Source organism: Pseudopodoces humilis, chromosome 9, assembly GCF_049639895.1.
Source record: "Pseudopodoces humilis isolate 2021_Gansu_Grassland_sample_001 chromosome 9, ASM4963989v1, whole genome shotgun sequence".
Taxonomy (NCBI): domain Eukaryota; kingdom Metazoa; phylum Chordata; class Aves; order Passeriformes; family Paridae; genus Pseudopodoces; species Pseudopodoces humilis.
Genome location: NC_142208.1, coordinates 10,587,171 through 10,602,502, shown reverse-complemented (window position 1 = coordinate 10,602,502; position 15,332 = coordinate 10,587,171). Strand labels below are relative to the sequence as shown.

At 36.5% G+C, this 15,332-nt stretch overlaps 1 protein-coding gene across 1 annotated transcript in view; it reads left to right on the top strand.

Annotated features, from left to right (window-relative positions):
- The window catches only part of LOC102112051 (pro-neuregulin-3, membrane-bound isoform), a 340,969-nt gene that overhangs the window by 143,758 nt on the left and 181,879 nt on the right, over nucleotides 1-15,332 (top strand). The window lies entirely within an intron of this gene.

Genomic DNA, 15,332 nt, shown 5'->3' with positions numbered 1-15,332 from the left:
AATCAAGCACACAGTCAACTCTGACACATCAGTCTTTAATGGGGTATTACGTAATCCAGGCTTTAAAAAGACCTCAGGTCTTTTTTGTTCAGGTTTTCTTTGTACAATTTTATTTAAAAAACCCCATCGCAAGTAATTTTTGGTTTGGTTTGGTTTTTTTTTTGCTTTTATGAGTTTGGCTTGTGGAGTTGTGGTTTTTGGGCTTTTTTTGTGACTTTCTACATTATTTTTTTCTTTTTTAGTCCCCGCATTTTCTTTAGATAACCCATTTGGAACTGGAAAACGCTGGTGTTGAGTAAGTGGCTAAAACTTTTCAGGGGAGGATTTTAAATTTCTTTTAAATTTCTCCTTTGAAAGAAGCCATTAAGACTGTTGTGTATGCTCAGGAAGTCTCAGCTTTGGTGATGAACTCTGATGTACTCTTTATAGATTTGAGTATGTTGGATGAGATATTCCTTTCATCCTGTCTTCCTGTCCTTCAAGCAACAGAAAGCCTGAATAAGTTTCTGGGGAATGAATGGGGAATGAAAGAATGGACTCACAAATGTACAGTAAACAAAACTTCTTTGCCAGTTGACCAAATTACAGCAGGTTATGCATCAGCATCTGAAGTGTGCTACTGTGGTTACAATCCCAGAGTTTTCAGATTTGGACAGTCTGTTTTTGGTTCATACATGCTGTTCTGGTGAATTCTGAGCTTGGTGATCTTGCTCATATTTATGCAAAAATTTTCCATTTTTACATTTTGTTGATTAAAAAATTATACCAGCATTTTCTCAGCTTTGTTTAAAATCTGTCATGGGAGCAGAAGGATTGAATCCCCATTTAATGAAAATCCAGTTTGGATAAATGTTTATATACTGTCAGGTTTTATTGTGAATCTTCTGCATAATAGTAACTGTAATCCAGGCATAGCCCTTGCTGTCAGTAAAAGCAGGAGAAAGGGATCAAACAGATGGGACTTTAGAAAAATTCTGAGCGTGGCATATGATATGTGCACTTAACCATAAGTTAAAAATCTAAAAAGCTAAGAATATAATTTCCCTGATTTAGTTACATGGCTTGTTTTCCAGGCTTTGACAGTCTGACCTAGGTGTTTTAAAATACCAGCTACTCCATTTTGTGCATTCCCCCATCTTGTATTATGCTGACACTTTTCCAGAATGCAAGCCCAGGAAATGATTCGCTATTGAATAGCATTGAATACATTAAAAAATTTTACTCATGTCATAATATTCCAGGCATAGTTTCATCCAAATAATCCACTGCGTTAAGATGAAAATATCACATACAGCTACAAACTTTTAAAGGAGGAAGAAGGCTGTGCTTGGAATTTAGGATATTTTCAATGTCAAGGGCAGTCAACAGAGCTCCTGTTTTGAAACTTATTGTCTTATGAGCATTGCTGGAGCACATATCTAATGATATTTGTGTAGTTGCATGCACCGTCTTCTGGAATGCCTCCACCTTTACTTTCATGTTTACTTTGGAAAGCCTGAAGCAAAGCTGAAATACCAAGTTAGGTATCTCTAAGCTGTTGTTCAGTAACTTTAATATAGATACCCCAGGTATCTATAAGGTGTTATTCCTCCACCACCTTTTTATTCAGCAGTGCTCTCACAGGCCTTCAGCACTGTGATTGCTTCTTTAGCTCAAGTGCAATGACTGGCTCGCCTAAAGTGTTGTGCCTGGTTCCTCCTTTTCCAAAATCAGCCTGTAAGAGGTCAGGAAGCTGGAATTCTGGCCAAGAGGTGTTACAGGGAGGGAACATTCCCAGGGCAGCATCACCTCACCCATGTTCATTTACTACAGGTAGCACTTGCAATAGACAAATTAAAACCTTCACTCCCTTAAGTAATACTAATATCATCTACAATGTGACTACCTCTGTCATTTTTTATTGGAAGCCATCATGCTTTTCCTGTATAATTTTAGATATTTCTTCTCCTTCACAAAACAAGCAAATGAAAATATCCCCAAACAAAGACCAAACTAGAAACACTCCCCAAACCCAAAGCATTTCTGTGTGCTCTCTTTCAACCTCTTGCCCCTTGAAGTAACAGGAAGAGGTTGCATGGCTTTGTTGTCACATACCTTGTTGTTTTAAACCTTTTCAGATATGAACTGTGAAGAAAAATGGTTTATAAACCTCAAAGTGAAATGGTGTAAAGTCCAAGATATCTTTAGGACTCATTTGTTACCTAATCTAGGTATCTTAACCCTTTTCATATTCTCCAGTCTTAGATAATTTCTGTCATTTGGTCTGAATTTTTTTGCAGTTGACATAGAAGCCTTGCCTTCTTTTAATTGGATGCAGTTATCTGGAATAAAAACTAAATTAGCTGGTCCAAATAACAAATTTCACCTATATAAAATCAGTACTTTTTCAGTTATCCCTATTCTTTTTCTAACAGTCTGCTGAAATTAAGCCCCTTCAAGTCTGATGTGATGGTATAAGAATTCAATAAATAACAAACAGTTTTTTAAATGTAAATTAAGTCTTTTAACATCCTCCCCAGATGCAACAGTGCAGGAACACATTATATGATATTCACATGAAACACAAGAACATCTGATTCATGCTTCCATAATTTTACATTCAGAAGATAGAGGCTCTTGAGAAATCTTCTTGTCAAAGTACTTTAATTATTGATTAATTTTGACAGTATCAACACTCCATTTTACAGTGCTTTTTATTTACAGATTTTCCCCTAGATTGTTGCATGCATCTTCTGCTGCAACTTCTATGGTAGAAAATACTTTCAGCTTGCAGAATACATACACCAATTTAAAAGTCCTGTGAAATCCAGTTACTTTCAAATAGCTGCAGAATTAAGGGTTTTAAGGCAGCAGTATAATAGTGTTCATATCAAATGTCCTGACAGATATTTTCCTTGATGTGTTTGCAGAAGTTCACCCTTCACATGTTTCAGTTTTGGGCTACTGTGTTAAACCAGTGTTTATTTCAGTTGTCGCCCTTCAAGTGGTATCATTTCTTCACACAGCTCTGCTCACCAGAGGTCACTGGCTAAACATCTGTTATTCATTTATCCCTCTAAAACATCTTCTGAAAAGAGTTTTGTGTTAGTTTTATTGTTTGTGGGAGGATAAATTAATTTAGCAATAAGAAGAAATACAGAATGAAAGAAAGCTTTGTGTTTAATGATAGTTTTAAGTTTCTATATCCTGAATTCATAGTATTTCAGGATTTATTTGCTTTCTGTTGAGCACCTTAGGCTATATATTCTAATGCTTTTCCTTTGAAAAAAAAATGGATTACTAACAACTGGGATTTCCTGGCTCCATTTCCATCTTTTGAAGTCATGAAATTTATGCACCTGCTTAATGTTATGGTGAAGATGCATTTTTCCAGTGGAAACAATACGGTAAAAGTCATACTACTGTACAGGTAAAATGCATGCCCAAATAATTAAATTACACTCCAATTTAAGAGCTCACCTGTGATTCATTCAATTTAAGCGAATATCCATGAAAGCAACATAAAAACCTTAGTTCCATTTCGTCTTGTTTGAAGTGCTTATTCAAATTAATATTTTTGAAGGAGTTTGAGGAAATAAAGGAGAAATAGTGTAGATGTGCATTCAAAGTTAATGTTGATGCTTAAGAAAATGGGTGTTCTAAACCTGTGTCAGCATGCCCTACTAAAAAGACACGGAATTAATTTCTCTTTCCTAGAATACTGAAGACTAATGTAAATCCATTTTCAGTTAATGTAAAATATGGGAAAACATAGTTATAGGCTTAGCACATCCCCCTGCTTACATTTCATTTTTTTAAAGCCATGCATCTGTAGTTCAGAGATAATAGCATCAAATTAAGCAGTGTTAATTCTTTCATTTATGTATGTACAGAGTTACTTCCCAGACATAAGAGAGATGTATCCTTTTTTAGAACAACCAGTAATGTGAGTGAAACAAAAATATTTCTGGAAGCTTTAAGTAAACTGTCATCTCTTCCTGGAGTTCTGGAAGAGAAAGAGGCCAAATGCAGCTCCCTTTGGATTTGGCAAGATCCCTTCAGCTGGTTGAATCAAGAGTTGGGCTATAACCTGGAATTTTGGTGGGGAGAAGTGAGAAATGTAGTTGCCAGCTCAGCTGCTGAGATGGCTTTTCCTCAAGGCTGCTAATAATGCTTGGATTTCTTCATTTGCCACTTAAGTGGGAGATCAGGAACCAGTGGTGTGCTAACCTTTATTCCCATGTCTCAATATCAAGAATACTTAAATCTGGTGGAACCTTTCAGTTTCATCACCACCTTTTCTTGTGCCTACATGTGTTTCTGAAGCTGTATCTTGCCATCAGTGTTTAGCAAGGCATCCTGGTTGTGGTAGCACATCTGCACTTGTAGAGATGAGTCAAATCCATTCTATATAAAATACAAACTTCTATTAAGAAAGTTGATCTGTTGATTGAATAAATTTCCTCTAAACTGTCTCCTGTTTCCTAATTCTAAAGGAAAATAAAGTTGTGACACATACAAAAAGCTGTTACTCAGCACATGCTGTCTGAAACTAAATACAAGATGAAGAGGTACATCCTGAAAATTGGAAAACCCACAAATTGGTTAAGTCCTTCCACTGCAAAGGAATGTTCTGTCAAATTATAAGAATTAGGGGGTTTTCTCCCTTTATTTCCAAGATCCCAGGGGCAAAAGGTTTGTGTGGCTTTTACAGCACACACAAAGAATTTGTAGAAAAAGAAACCATACCTTAAAATGTGTGGGTGCAAACATTGATGGCATATATTGCATCTGTCTTGAAGCTAACATATGCAAATATTCTGCCATCAAACTCTGCTTTTAAATTAACTTGGAAATGAGTTAGGTTTGTTGTTGTTCTTACCTCCCTTAGGCAAGAAGGAATTTGTGAAGTGCATAATGCAGACATCTGAAATCTCTCATTTAAATTCTCATCCCTGCCAGTGTCTTAAGTACACTGAAAGCAATAGCATTTCCAATCTAATCCTATCTGCAGACATTCTCCCAGAAGATGGGGAAAAAAAATTCACTAGAACAAGAAATAAGCTCTGGACAATTGAGTCCTTTAAATAGAAATATATGCCAACTATATCAAAATGCTAAATACCAGAACTTTAATCCACCAGCACTCTAGATCCATCTAAATGAGAACAAACAAAACCAACCACCTGCTTCCTCTATCCTTTACTGCTAAGAAAGGCCTTCCTGCTATTTCAGATAGGAAGAGGGGAAGTGAGGCAAAAATGTGTGGATCCTGTAATGTTGTGTAAAGTGGGGCATCTGACATTACACAGACAGGTAAACTGTTTTATGTGAACAGATAAATATTGTATGGAACAGATAAATATTCTGGTTCTTATCCTGTACCCGTTACTGCAGGGTTTGAATTTTAAACTCATTCCTTGAAGTTATTCCAGTGCAGAGGGGTGAACTCTTTAGGCAACCTGCCGACAGTATATAATAAGAAGCAGATTTAGATAAAGTCTCCTCAGAGATAATACCAGGAGCTTGTCATGAAATGCCTTTTGGGCTGTGTTTGTGCCTCATCAGCTGCTTTGTTAGGTCGAAAACCACACTTTTCACAAGAACTGTGCTGGTGAAGAAGCCACTTTGAAAAGCTTAGGGTAATACCTGCACTCTCACTTGGATCAGCAAACAAATCTGAGGTCCAACTCCAAGCGCTGAAGGTCTTTATAATATCGTCATATATCCTATATAATGATGCCTTGTCAATTAATTAAACACAAAGGATATTTGATTGGGGAATGAAAAGTTAGAGGTTATCTGTGGAACTTCTCCTGGCAGGTAAGAATCTGCTATAAAGCTATAAAAGTTTATAAACTTTGCATCAGGTGCTGCATATTTCTTAGAAAACAGCAGTACTTGGCCTTCTGGTGAATGTGTACAATCTTTGCAGCAAGCATTTTGTCTGAACCTTTCCTATCTTATGATGCTTTATCCTGACTCCATAAGGAAAATTTATTTTTTTCAAGCATCTTACAAAAAAAAAACAAACTGGAGACTCATACTTTTCTGTATTCTAGATTTTATTAAAAGTTTATTGAGGACAGGGGAAAAAATCATGAAGAAATTAAATAAATCCTCAACTTGATGTTGCTGGTCTCAGGAAGATCCTTACAGACAGGCCAGGTTTTTTTTCTCTTTTTTTTTTTTTTTTTTTTTTTTTGGCTATTCTGAAAAGTAAAATCTAGACTAACAAATACAGTAGCTAAAGTGACAGGGGGCTGAAGTTGATGGGATCACTCTGGCAGACTCTTTGAGGCTGCAGAATGGAACTTTGTGTGGGAGCTGCACTTGCACCAGGCTGCCCTTTAATTCTGCCCTTCCTCTTTGTGTCCATTCCTTTCCATTTCTCTTCTGTCTTTAGGTCCTTTCTAACACTGCTCAGGTAACAGTGAGGCTCTGACTTTTGGGCTCCAATCCCATCAGAAATCAGAAGGAGGGCAGTGTAAGGTTCTCCCATGATGGCTGTCCTGGGTGGGACATTCCCAATGGATTACCTTCTGGAGGAATTTTCAGCTTTCTGCTTAAATTTATCACCGTGACTGGAGCTCCCAGGAGAGCTTGTGAGAATAACCAAATGCTAAAAATTGAGTTTTTTACTAATCTTATTAGGGAAATACTAGCAAAAGCTTGAAACAGACTTTCACCCTCCCCACTCCCTTCAATAGGAAAAGTTTATTTCAAACATCATCTTAATAAATTCCTAAGGTGGGTAACATATCAACGTAAGGCTGTGGTTGGTGGCTGAGGTCACGGCAGCAGGGTGACGGTGTGCTGATTGTCTTTGAGGACTGGAGGAAGAGATGGAGAATGAGATCTTTGATGAGTTAATATAGACAGAACATGGGAAAATAAAATCATAATTTGATGGATTAATAAGTCAGCAACAATTACATGAGACCAGCTGCTTCAATATAGAGGTTTTTCCATTTAAGCACCATCAAAGTCTTTGTGGACTGAGGAAAATTACATGGAAAGGAATGCTGTTCATGAATATGTGGTGCTACTTCCATGCTAAATTGCCGCTGTTTCCGTGTGACTTGCTAACTCAAAACCAGTGCAGAAATGATTGGGACTTCATGTTGCTGCATTGTCCAGGATCTACATGATTTTGTCTTATTTAGAACAATGATCCTTTTGTTTTGTAAAGCATCCAACATGTTACAAAAGCTATCAGCTCTGTGCACTAAATCAGTTCCTATTAGGAAGCAGCAGCAGCAGAACTTGATGTTGTAGCAGCTCTGGCAGTGCCAGTGTGAGATCCTGATCATGTGTGATGCACAAAGGCTTTGCCAAAATGGACTGAGAAAGCAGAACATGATTCCCATGCTGCAGTGTTGGTTCAAATCATACAAGATGTTGTCAAGAAGGACTGTTGTAGTTTTGCTTTTCTCTGTTACTTTGGTCATTTTGATCATTCCATTTGGGAAAGAGATGTTTGTCTCATGGGTGTCTGTAGAGATGGTAAGTTAATACTGCTAGGTTTATTATTTGTTTTTAGGAGTGGGGCTGAGGGTTTACCTCTGTACATTGGAACTTTAAAATTCTCCTGAAACCAGGAGTTTCTAACTTAGCAAAAAAAACTTACATCAAAACCCATGAATTTCCTGAAATTAAGGGAGAAAATAGCAGCAACAACTAAAAATTGATGTGGTTTTATTTTTGTATGTACAGTTGTAGTAAAAACATCCCAAAGTAAGAAGCAAAGATGCTCTCTTTTGGAAAGAACTAGCAAGTTCTGGTAGCAGTGGTTTTAAAATGCTCACTCTTGTAAATCCCTGAGCACTCTGTGTTTGAATAATAATGATTTACAACACTGGAAATGTTTGGTACACTGCACTAAAGATTTTTATATCCATCTCATTTTTGCAAGTAGTGAACAGTAGAATATTTCCTAATAGTAGAAAATGGACGAGATGGTGGCAGTATGTGCAACATGTTAGCAAAAAATAGACTGTATGAATTTTAAATAAAGTACAAAGTTAATTCATTATGCGTAATGGATAACTATAATACTTGCTGGGATGAAATTTCTAGTAAATCTTATTGCTGAATCAAGAGGATTCTGCTCTTGTCCAGAGTGACTTGCTTTCTTTGTGTATCTTGATTTGCTCATGATGTAAACATGAATCAGAAAACTAGATGCTGCATATTGACAGAACTGGAATTAAACTTTTATATTTTTTAAAAAATATTGTTACAGAATTATCCCAAGTGTTGTGTTTTGTTGGGTTAGATAGAAGGAAGACACTGCTGTGTCTGTAGCTGCATCTGTTAGTTTTTTTCATGGTTTTCAAAGATAAATTGCTCTGTTCTGTATTTTGTCTTCCCACAGTTATTTTCAATAATCCATAATCACACCACACATTTTATGAAACCACTCAGATCACAGATCTGTCTCAGTCATCCCAAGTGCATTCATTCTGTTTAAATGTTCATTTTGGCTTGCTTGTCTGGCATTTTGTCATAGATGTCTAGCAGTAATCTGAGGCTCACCACAGCATAAACAGGGTTGCTCTTAATCTTTTAATTATTTGTTCAGTTAAATCCCTTTCTGAACTAGATCCTGTCAGTGTATCCTGAGAACCATCATGTCCCCAAGGTCTTTTTGGGAAAATGATCACTGTAACCCAGTTTCACCCCAAATACTCTCATGAACTCTCCTGAGTTCATGTTGCATAGCAGGGAACAGTGTTCTACTCCTCTCTTGGTGAAAGTCCTTGTTGAACAAAAGCATTTCCTCCAGCAAAGAGAATTAATCCAGATTTCCACTACTGCCCCTCTGTCAAACAAAGTGCTTCTACTGTGGGCTTGAAGCTCTGATGGGTGCAAAAGCTGTGTTTCCCCAGTTATCTCCTGATCATTTCCTGTCAGGCTAACAGGCTGTCCAAGCATGAGAAAGCTGACATGAAAATAACCACAATCTGACAGAAATTCTTAGGCAGGGGTTATATTGTTTAATCATTTGCTGAGCTCCATGATTATGAAATTATGCTGGAGATTAGCTGCTGATCTTTGTCCTGCATATGAAAAATGTTTAGGCTCTCTGAAAATATAATTGCAAAGCAAATAACTGAGAAAAAAATAATATGGTAAGTGAAGACAGTGTAGCTCTAAGGAATGAAACAATGTGTATGTTTGTTTAAAATAGCAAAGTTATATATATATATATATATATATATATATATATATATATATATATATATATGCCTTTATATCTGTGTATGAAAAGGGTCAATCTTACCTATTCCATGATAGCAAATGTCAGACTTTTGCAGAAGTAACAAATTGGAAAATTCATTGTTACTTAGCAAGGAGGTAAATTATATAGAGGATCTAAATTTTAAATGCACACACAGGTCTCTTCAGAATGTCAGATTCTTATATAGAAAAGGTTTTATTGTGGTGGTTTAATCAAAAGCTAGAAAATCTTGGATTTTCTTCTGGAAACTTTGAGGGATTATTTCTTTACCTAAGCAATTTTTATTTATTTCTTTATTTATTTTCCCCCTGTGAACACTTTTCACTTTTTGTCCCCTTTCCATAATTACAAATACCTTGCAATTTTTTTGCTCTGTGTATAGTTACTGAAAGGCCCCAATAGTTCAAAAGCATTACAGGGGAAAGCAGAAATGGATAAAATTGACTGTGATCAAAGGGGGATGATTAAGGGTCTTCTATTAAATTGTATCCTGTTATTGCTATAATTTATTTTTGCTTAGGGATTAGGTGGTGTAACCTGAAAAGAATTATCATGGTAATTCTGGGATACAGTTTTTAGATGTATAGAGAACTTTAGCATTTCATGACAGAATGAGCTTACATCATTTGGAAGAAAACATGGGTTCATGCCCGATGAATCATTGTTCCCTAAAGGATCAGAGTTTCATAATTATGTAGTAGAGAAGAAAAACTACAATCTCAGCCTTTTACTAGAAAATGTTTGCAGAGTAGCCAGGAAAGCTTTAGTGTCTGTAAGTGGGCAGAATTCCAGATAAGCTTTTCCAGCATTGCTTGCCTTGAAATGCAGCTATTCCCTGTAGTAAAAACAAGCAAGATGTAGTACCCACCAGTTGTTTTCACCAACTTAATCTGTTGACATTGCTGTAAACAGGAAAGTAATATGTGAAAAATAAACTTTTTTCCCCTTTGTAAATAAAATGTAGAATGTGGCCTTTATAGACTAAGTGTTTTAAACAGCTAGAGCTGTTTAAAAAACTGACTTGAGTGGGTTCTCAGTCACTTAGAAGCTTGTATTATAATTTACTGATTTAGTTTTCATATTAATTACTGACACGCTTTTGCAAGTCTTTTTAGTGCATTATTAGTGTTTTGTGGTGAATAAGGGTTTGACATATTTTTCTTTAGCATCATCCTTAGAGCATAGTTGTTAGTTTTCATTATATTTCTCTAACACAAAAGTGTCAATAAATATCTTTATTATCATCCAAAAATATGGATATGAGAGTGCTATTCTCCTTTCAATTTATGCTTAGCTGGAATATCAGGGAGGTCTAGTAGTCATATAAAAATTTACAATTATGAGTCCTAAAACGATTAGGCAGTTTGTATGTAGCTAGTAGGAACTGTGTTATGCTTTATAATAATTAGGTACTTGATTGTTATTTCTTTTTTAAAGGAGTACAAGTGTAAAAATGAAAGTATATTTTCTTCAAAGGAGTTTCTGGAGTTGACACTGTGCTGTGTTTCATTGTGCTGGAGAATTCTTGATCTTTTGTCAAAATCCAGAGGTACATTCCTGGGATATCTGTTAGAAGAATCTGTGACATGTATTAAACCTCACTGTTCTGCTTCTTTCTTTTTAGCAGTGACTTAAAATGAACTTTTCAGAAATAGTCATCTGCTCCTAAAATAGGCAACAGCTTTTAACCTCTAATGATTATTGACCAGATGACATTTACACTTTCTGTCTGTCCTCTTTGAATGCAGAGTCAAAGTTCATTTTAAACAGTTGTTTTGCCTTTTTGCCTGCCTTGGTATTTAGGCTGCAGTAAATCTGAGACTTTGAACCCCTTCTGGCAGAAGTTTGCACTTGCCATGGGGACATCTTGATTTCAGGGAATTTGTAGATCAAGAAAACACTGTCACAGTCAGAGATCTCCATGCACTTCAGCCTATCCTTGACTTCTCTGTGTGCTAAGAATATTTTTATGCCATAACAGCTGGCATATTTTGTATATGAGAATATTTTGTATTATTACCTCTCAAACACACATCTCCAGTAACTTTGTAAAGTGGGCTTATCAATCAACACAATAATGTTGAAAATGGATGACCAAAAAGCATTTCAGTTTTGTCTGATGGACAAAATTAGGAGTCACCATCCAATATATTTTTTGATAGCCAAGTTTATAATCCGCAGTTCGACCTGATAAATGGTTATGAGGTAGATCTTTGCCTTGGATGTTGATTATGAAGGACTGGTGGCTGTGCAGGTCTGCTGGGGGAGCTGTCTGGTCTCTGCTGTCACACGAGGTGGAATGTGCACGCTACACTGCAGGTTGCTGCAGTGATTGCAGTTTCCTCTGATACTCTGTTACATTAATCTGAGCCTGTTCAGAGTCTTAAATACAATCTAATCACAGCAATAGCTAAATAAATAATGAGAAGTGGCTTTTAATGGAACAGATTCTGTATGTACATGTATCACACGCTGAAATTTTGCCCGCAGTCTTATCTTGGACACTAATATTTTGGGAGTTGGTCTTGTAGCCTGCTCCCATTTATCTGTTAGTTCCCTTTTCCTAGTCTTACAAACCAGTCTGTCAAACCAGCAAGGTCAGATGTAAATCTTGGTGACTGAGGAATGTGTTGTCTCTTGACTTCAGATTTTACAGATGCTTCTGTTTACAGGTATTATCTTCTTTTACCTCCTGGTGGAACTGAATCCTTTGTGATTGCCATTTCGTTGTCTTAGCTACGATCAAGGAAAAAAAAGCATCTTTTATGCATATAAACAAACACCAAATCAATTTTCTGCCTTTGCATTTGTCTCTTTCAGGATCTGATCTTCAGAACAAACAAACAAAACCAGGGAAATGGCGTACTTATGGCCTCTTTTAAGCCTGAGGGGGTTTTTCCCAGGTTTTTTTTGTTATAATTGAGATCGGTCTATCTAAAATGGTTTTGCTGACCAGTGCATGTATTGCTCACCACTGCTGGTTAGTCCTGGGTCAGTAGGGCTGAGAACACCCTCAAACTTGTATTCCATTATCCCCACTGGGGTTTGCTGTACTTTGCATGAGTACTTTGTTCAGCTCAAGCACCACACCAGGATTCCACATTCCCCAGTTCTCTGCATGGAATGTTTCACCTCACACGCGGAGTTGTGATGCAGCAATGAGGCTGGAATTCTGCAGCCATGAGCAGATCTATCAGTAACTACTGAGTGCTGGTGCCTATTATAAAACCAGGCACATAAACCAGTACAACCCAATATTTATGAAAAACTTGCTTTCTGCTGCTGTCAACACTTACTAATTACTACTGCAACTATTCATTACTTGCAAATGGCCTTTTTGGGTTTTATTGTAATTAAACCAAGATAATAGCTCTTTATATTCTCTGTGACAAATCATGATGAATTAATGAACTTATCTCCTCACCTATTTCTCTTCCCTTTTTAATTTAAGATATTGCATATGATTCTATGTTTTAACCTAGATTTGTATCTGCAAAGGAATTTCAAAGTACTGCCCTTGATTTTTGCACAAATGCACAATTCCACATCAGTGTACAAAGTCTTTAGTTTAGATGTCATTTCAGAAAAAGACTTGAAATAACAATTAGGACTATGATCCATAAATATTGGCTCAAGCCAGTAACTGAAAGCATGAATTGAAGAACATATATGGAACAGAAAACTGTAAATGCTGTTACATAAACACATTAAATATATCAATTATTTAAAATATAGTTAAATATATTAGTCTTAAATTTAACGATGATATTGACTTTCTTGGAAGTCCATGGAGAGAGGAATTGACTGACATATTTTATAGAAAACTCAAATCCACTTCATGTGCAAGAGCAATTGTTAAAGTAAAAGCAAATAGTATTTTTATTTTCAGTCATTTCACTGGAGAGAAGCTTGCTGTGTACAGGACAGAGACTCCTGCAGAGCTGCAAAGGGCCATCCAGCTGAAAATGCATTTTGAGGATGTTCTTTGGACTCTTGTCTTTTTAGACTCCCATTAATGAAGTCTCAAGATATCATCTCTTTGTTGATATGCCCTCCTGAATAAACATAATTACTTTATTGCTGTTAAAACAGCATGTACTATCTGAGCAGCAATCCTATACAAATCCTATACAAAATCCTAGTCCAAAACAGATAAGGAAAGTTTATCTTCAGGAATGAGGAACCAAAACAATGATTCAGCACATTTGTCTGTATTGTGTCCCCTGATCTCCTGAAACCATGAGAAAAATTTCACTTGAGTGGACTTCACAGTATGAATGATCCAATGGGATGGATGATATTTATTAAAGTTTTTACAAGTCCAGGAACTGACAAACTGCAGCAAAGACAGAAAGAGTCAAGGAGGGCAATTTCCATGATCTGCTGTTAAATCTTATAGTATTTACAAGCTTTCAAAGATTGGGTGCTGTATTTTGAGATGGAGAAATTTGATACATAGCAATGAGTTTCTGCTGGTTTAGCATTTATGTAGATAGCATAAAGAAACAGTAAGTGACAAACAATAAATGGCCAATGAAAAGCAATGTATTAAAATATATTGCACGTAAGAGCACTTCCCTTTTCTGAAATGCATATGTGGAACAGCAACCAAGATCTCATATGTTGAAGAAAATTTCATCTATTAGCTCTACAGCCATCCAAAAGTGATCCAATTACTCTTTATCACACTTTCTCTTTCCAGAGCTCCTTATGTGAGAAGTAATTCCTAAATTTTGGACACCAAATGCTGCAGCAAAGTGACATAATCTCAGTAATTACTGAATGTCTTAACATGAAGAAAGATTAGCTTTTCCAGCGGTTCAGGTTATGCATATGGCAAATGTTTTAATATTACACTTTTTCATAGCAATAGGAAAAATGCTAAAACACATCCAGTGAAGGATTGCTGGCAAAGTGCAGTGTCTGTGTGTGTGTGTGTCTGTGTGTGTGTGTGTGCATTAATGTGTCACACAGCTGCTTTCTGAACACAGGGGCTGAGAGAAGCTCCTCCTGACTTAGGTGAACCTCCTGCAGACAGTTCCATGTGCTCACTCCACACGTGCTATTTACTATCCACACTCATGCTTTTATTTTCCTAGGTGGTTTTGTCCAAGCCTCTGTGCTATTGGAATGATAATAATTTAATCTTGGTCCTGTGAGTCCAAAATCAGTACAGCTCAGAAGAATCAAAGCCTTGTCAATTATCAGGCTATCACAGTGTACTTCTGGAAGATTTTTCATGGCAGGTACAATATTTCAGGGTTGGTGTTGTGGGTTTTTTAGGGTTTTTTTTAGCAGAATTAGCAACTCAGGTAATTAAGCTTACATTAGATCAAATAAATGAGCTCTGAGAGTGAAGTTAAAAGCTGAAAGTTTGTCAGCCTTATTGTAACAAATTGTTGGCCTGACATACAAGGTTAACAGCAGCTAAAAGCTTAGAAGGGAAAAAAATATCACTCAATCAATGGGGAAATCCTTTAAAGAAAAGCTTTGCTGGGCTTGGGTGTATGAGGGAAGCAGGGCACTCACCAGAGGACAAAGAGAAATTTTGACTTGATATTTAAGAACTTTTAAAGATTATAAAACCCCCAAATGTATAAAATTGAATTAGAAGCTAATGATTTGGTGTTGTGGGGAGCTGAAGGGAGCAGAATTGGGAGTGGTTTGTTTGAAATGACCTTGCTGTCAGGGTTTCACATAAGCTGTTAAATGCATGCAAAGAACTGCCACAAAATCAATGAAATAAAACATTGCAGTGGTCCAGTATGGAAGCATAAATTACCATTTTAATTTTCAATCAATAAGAAAACAGATATCCCTGAAGCAGTAAAACATGACCTGCACACAGATCTTTATTGCAGGATGAAAAAGAAAGCAACAGATATCCATAAAACTCTCATAGGTGTTTCCAGGAATGATACTGGCTGTACAGAACAGCCTGTACAACCAGTATACTGGTTGAGTATAATAAGCTGACCTGCTCCTGATTGGGAATATCTGCTCAGAGAATAAAGCAACTTTCTTCATAGTTTATCATTTTGCAAAGCTTTTTGGCAGCTGACTTTAGAATTTGCATTGGATGTCCTTGTTTTGTTTTGAAGCTTGTGGG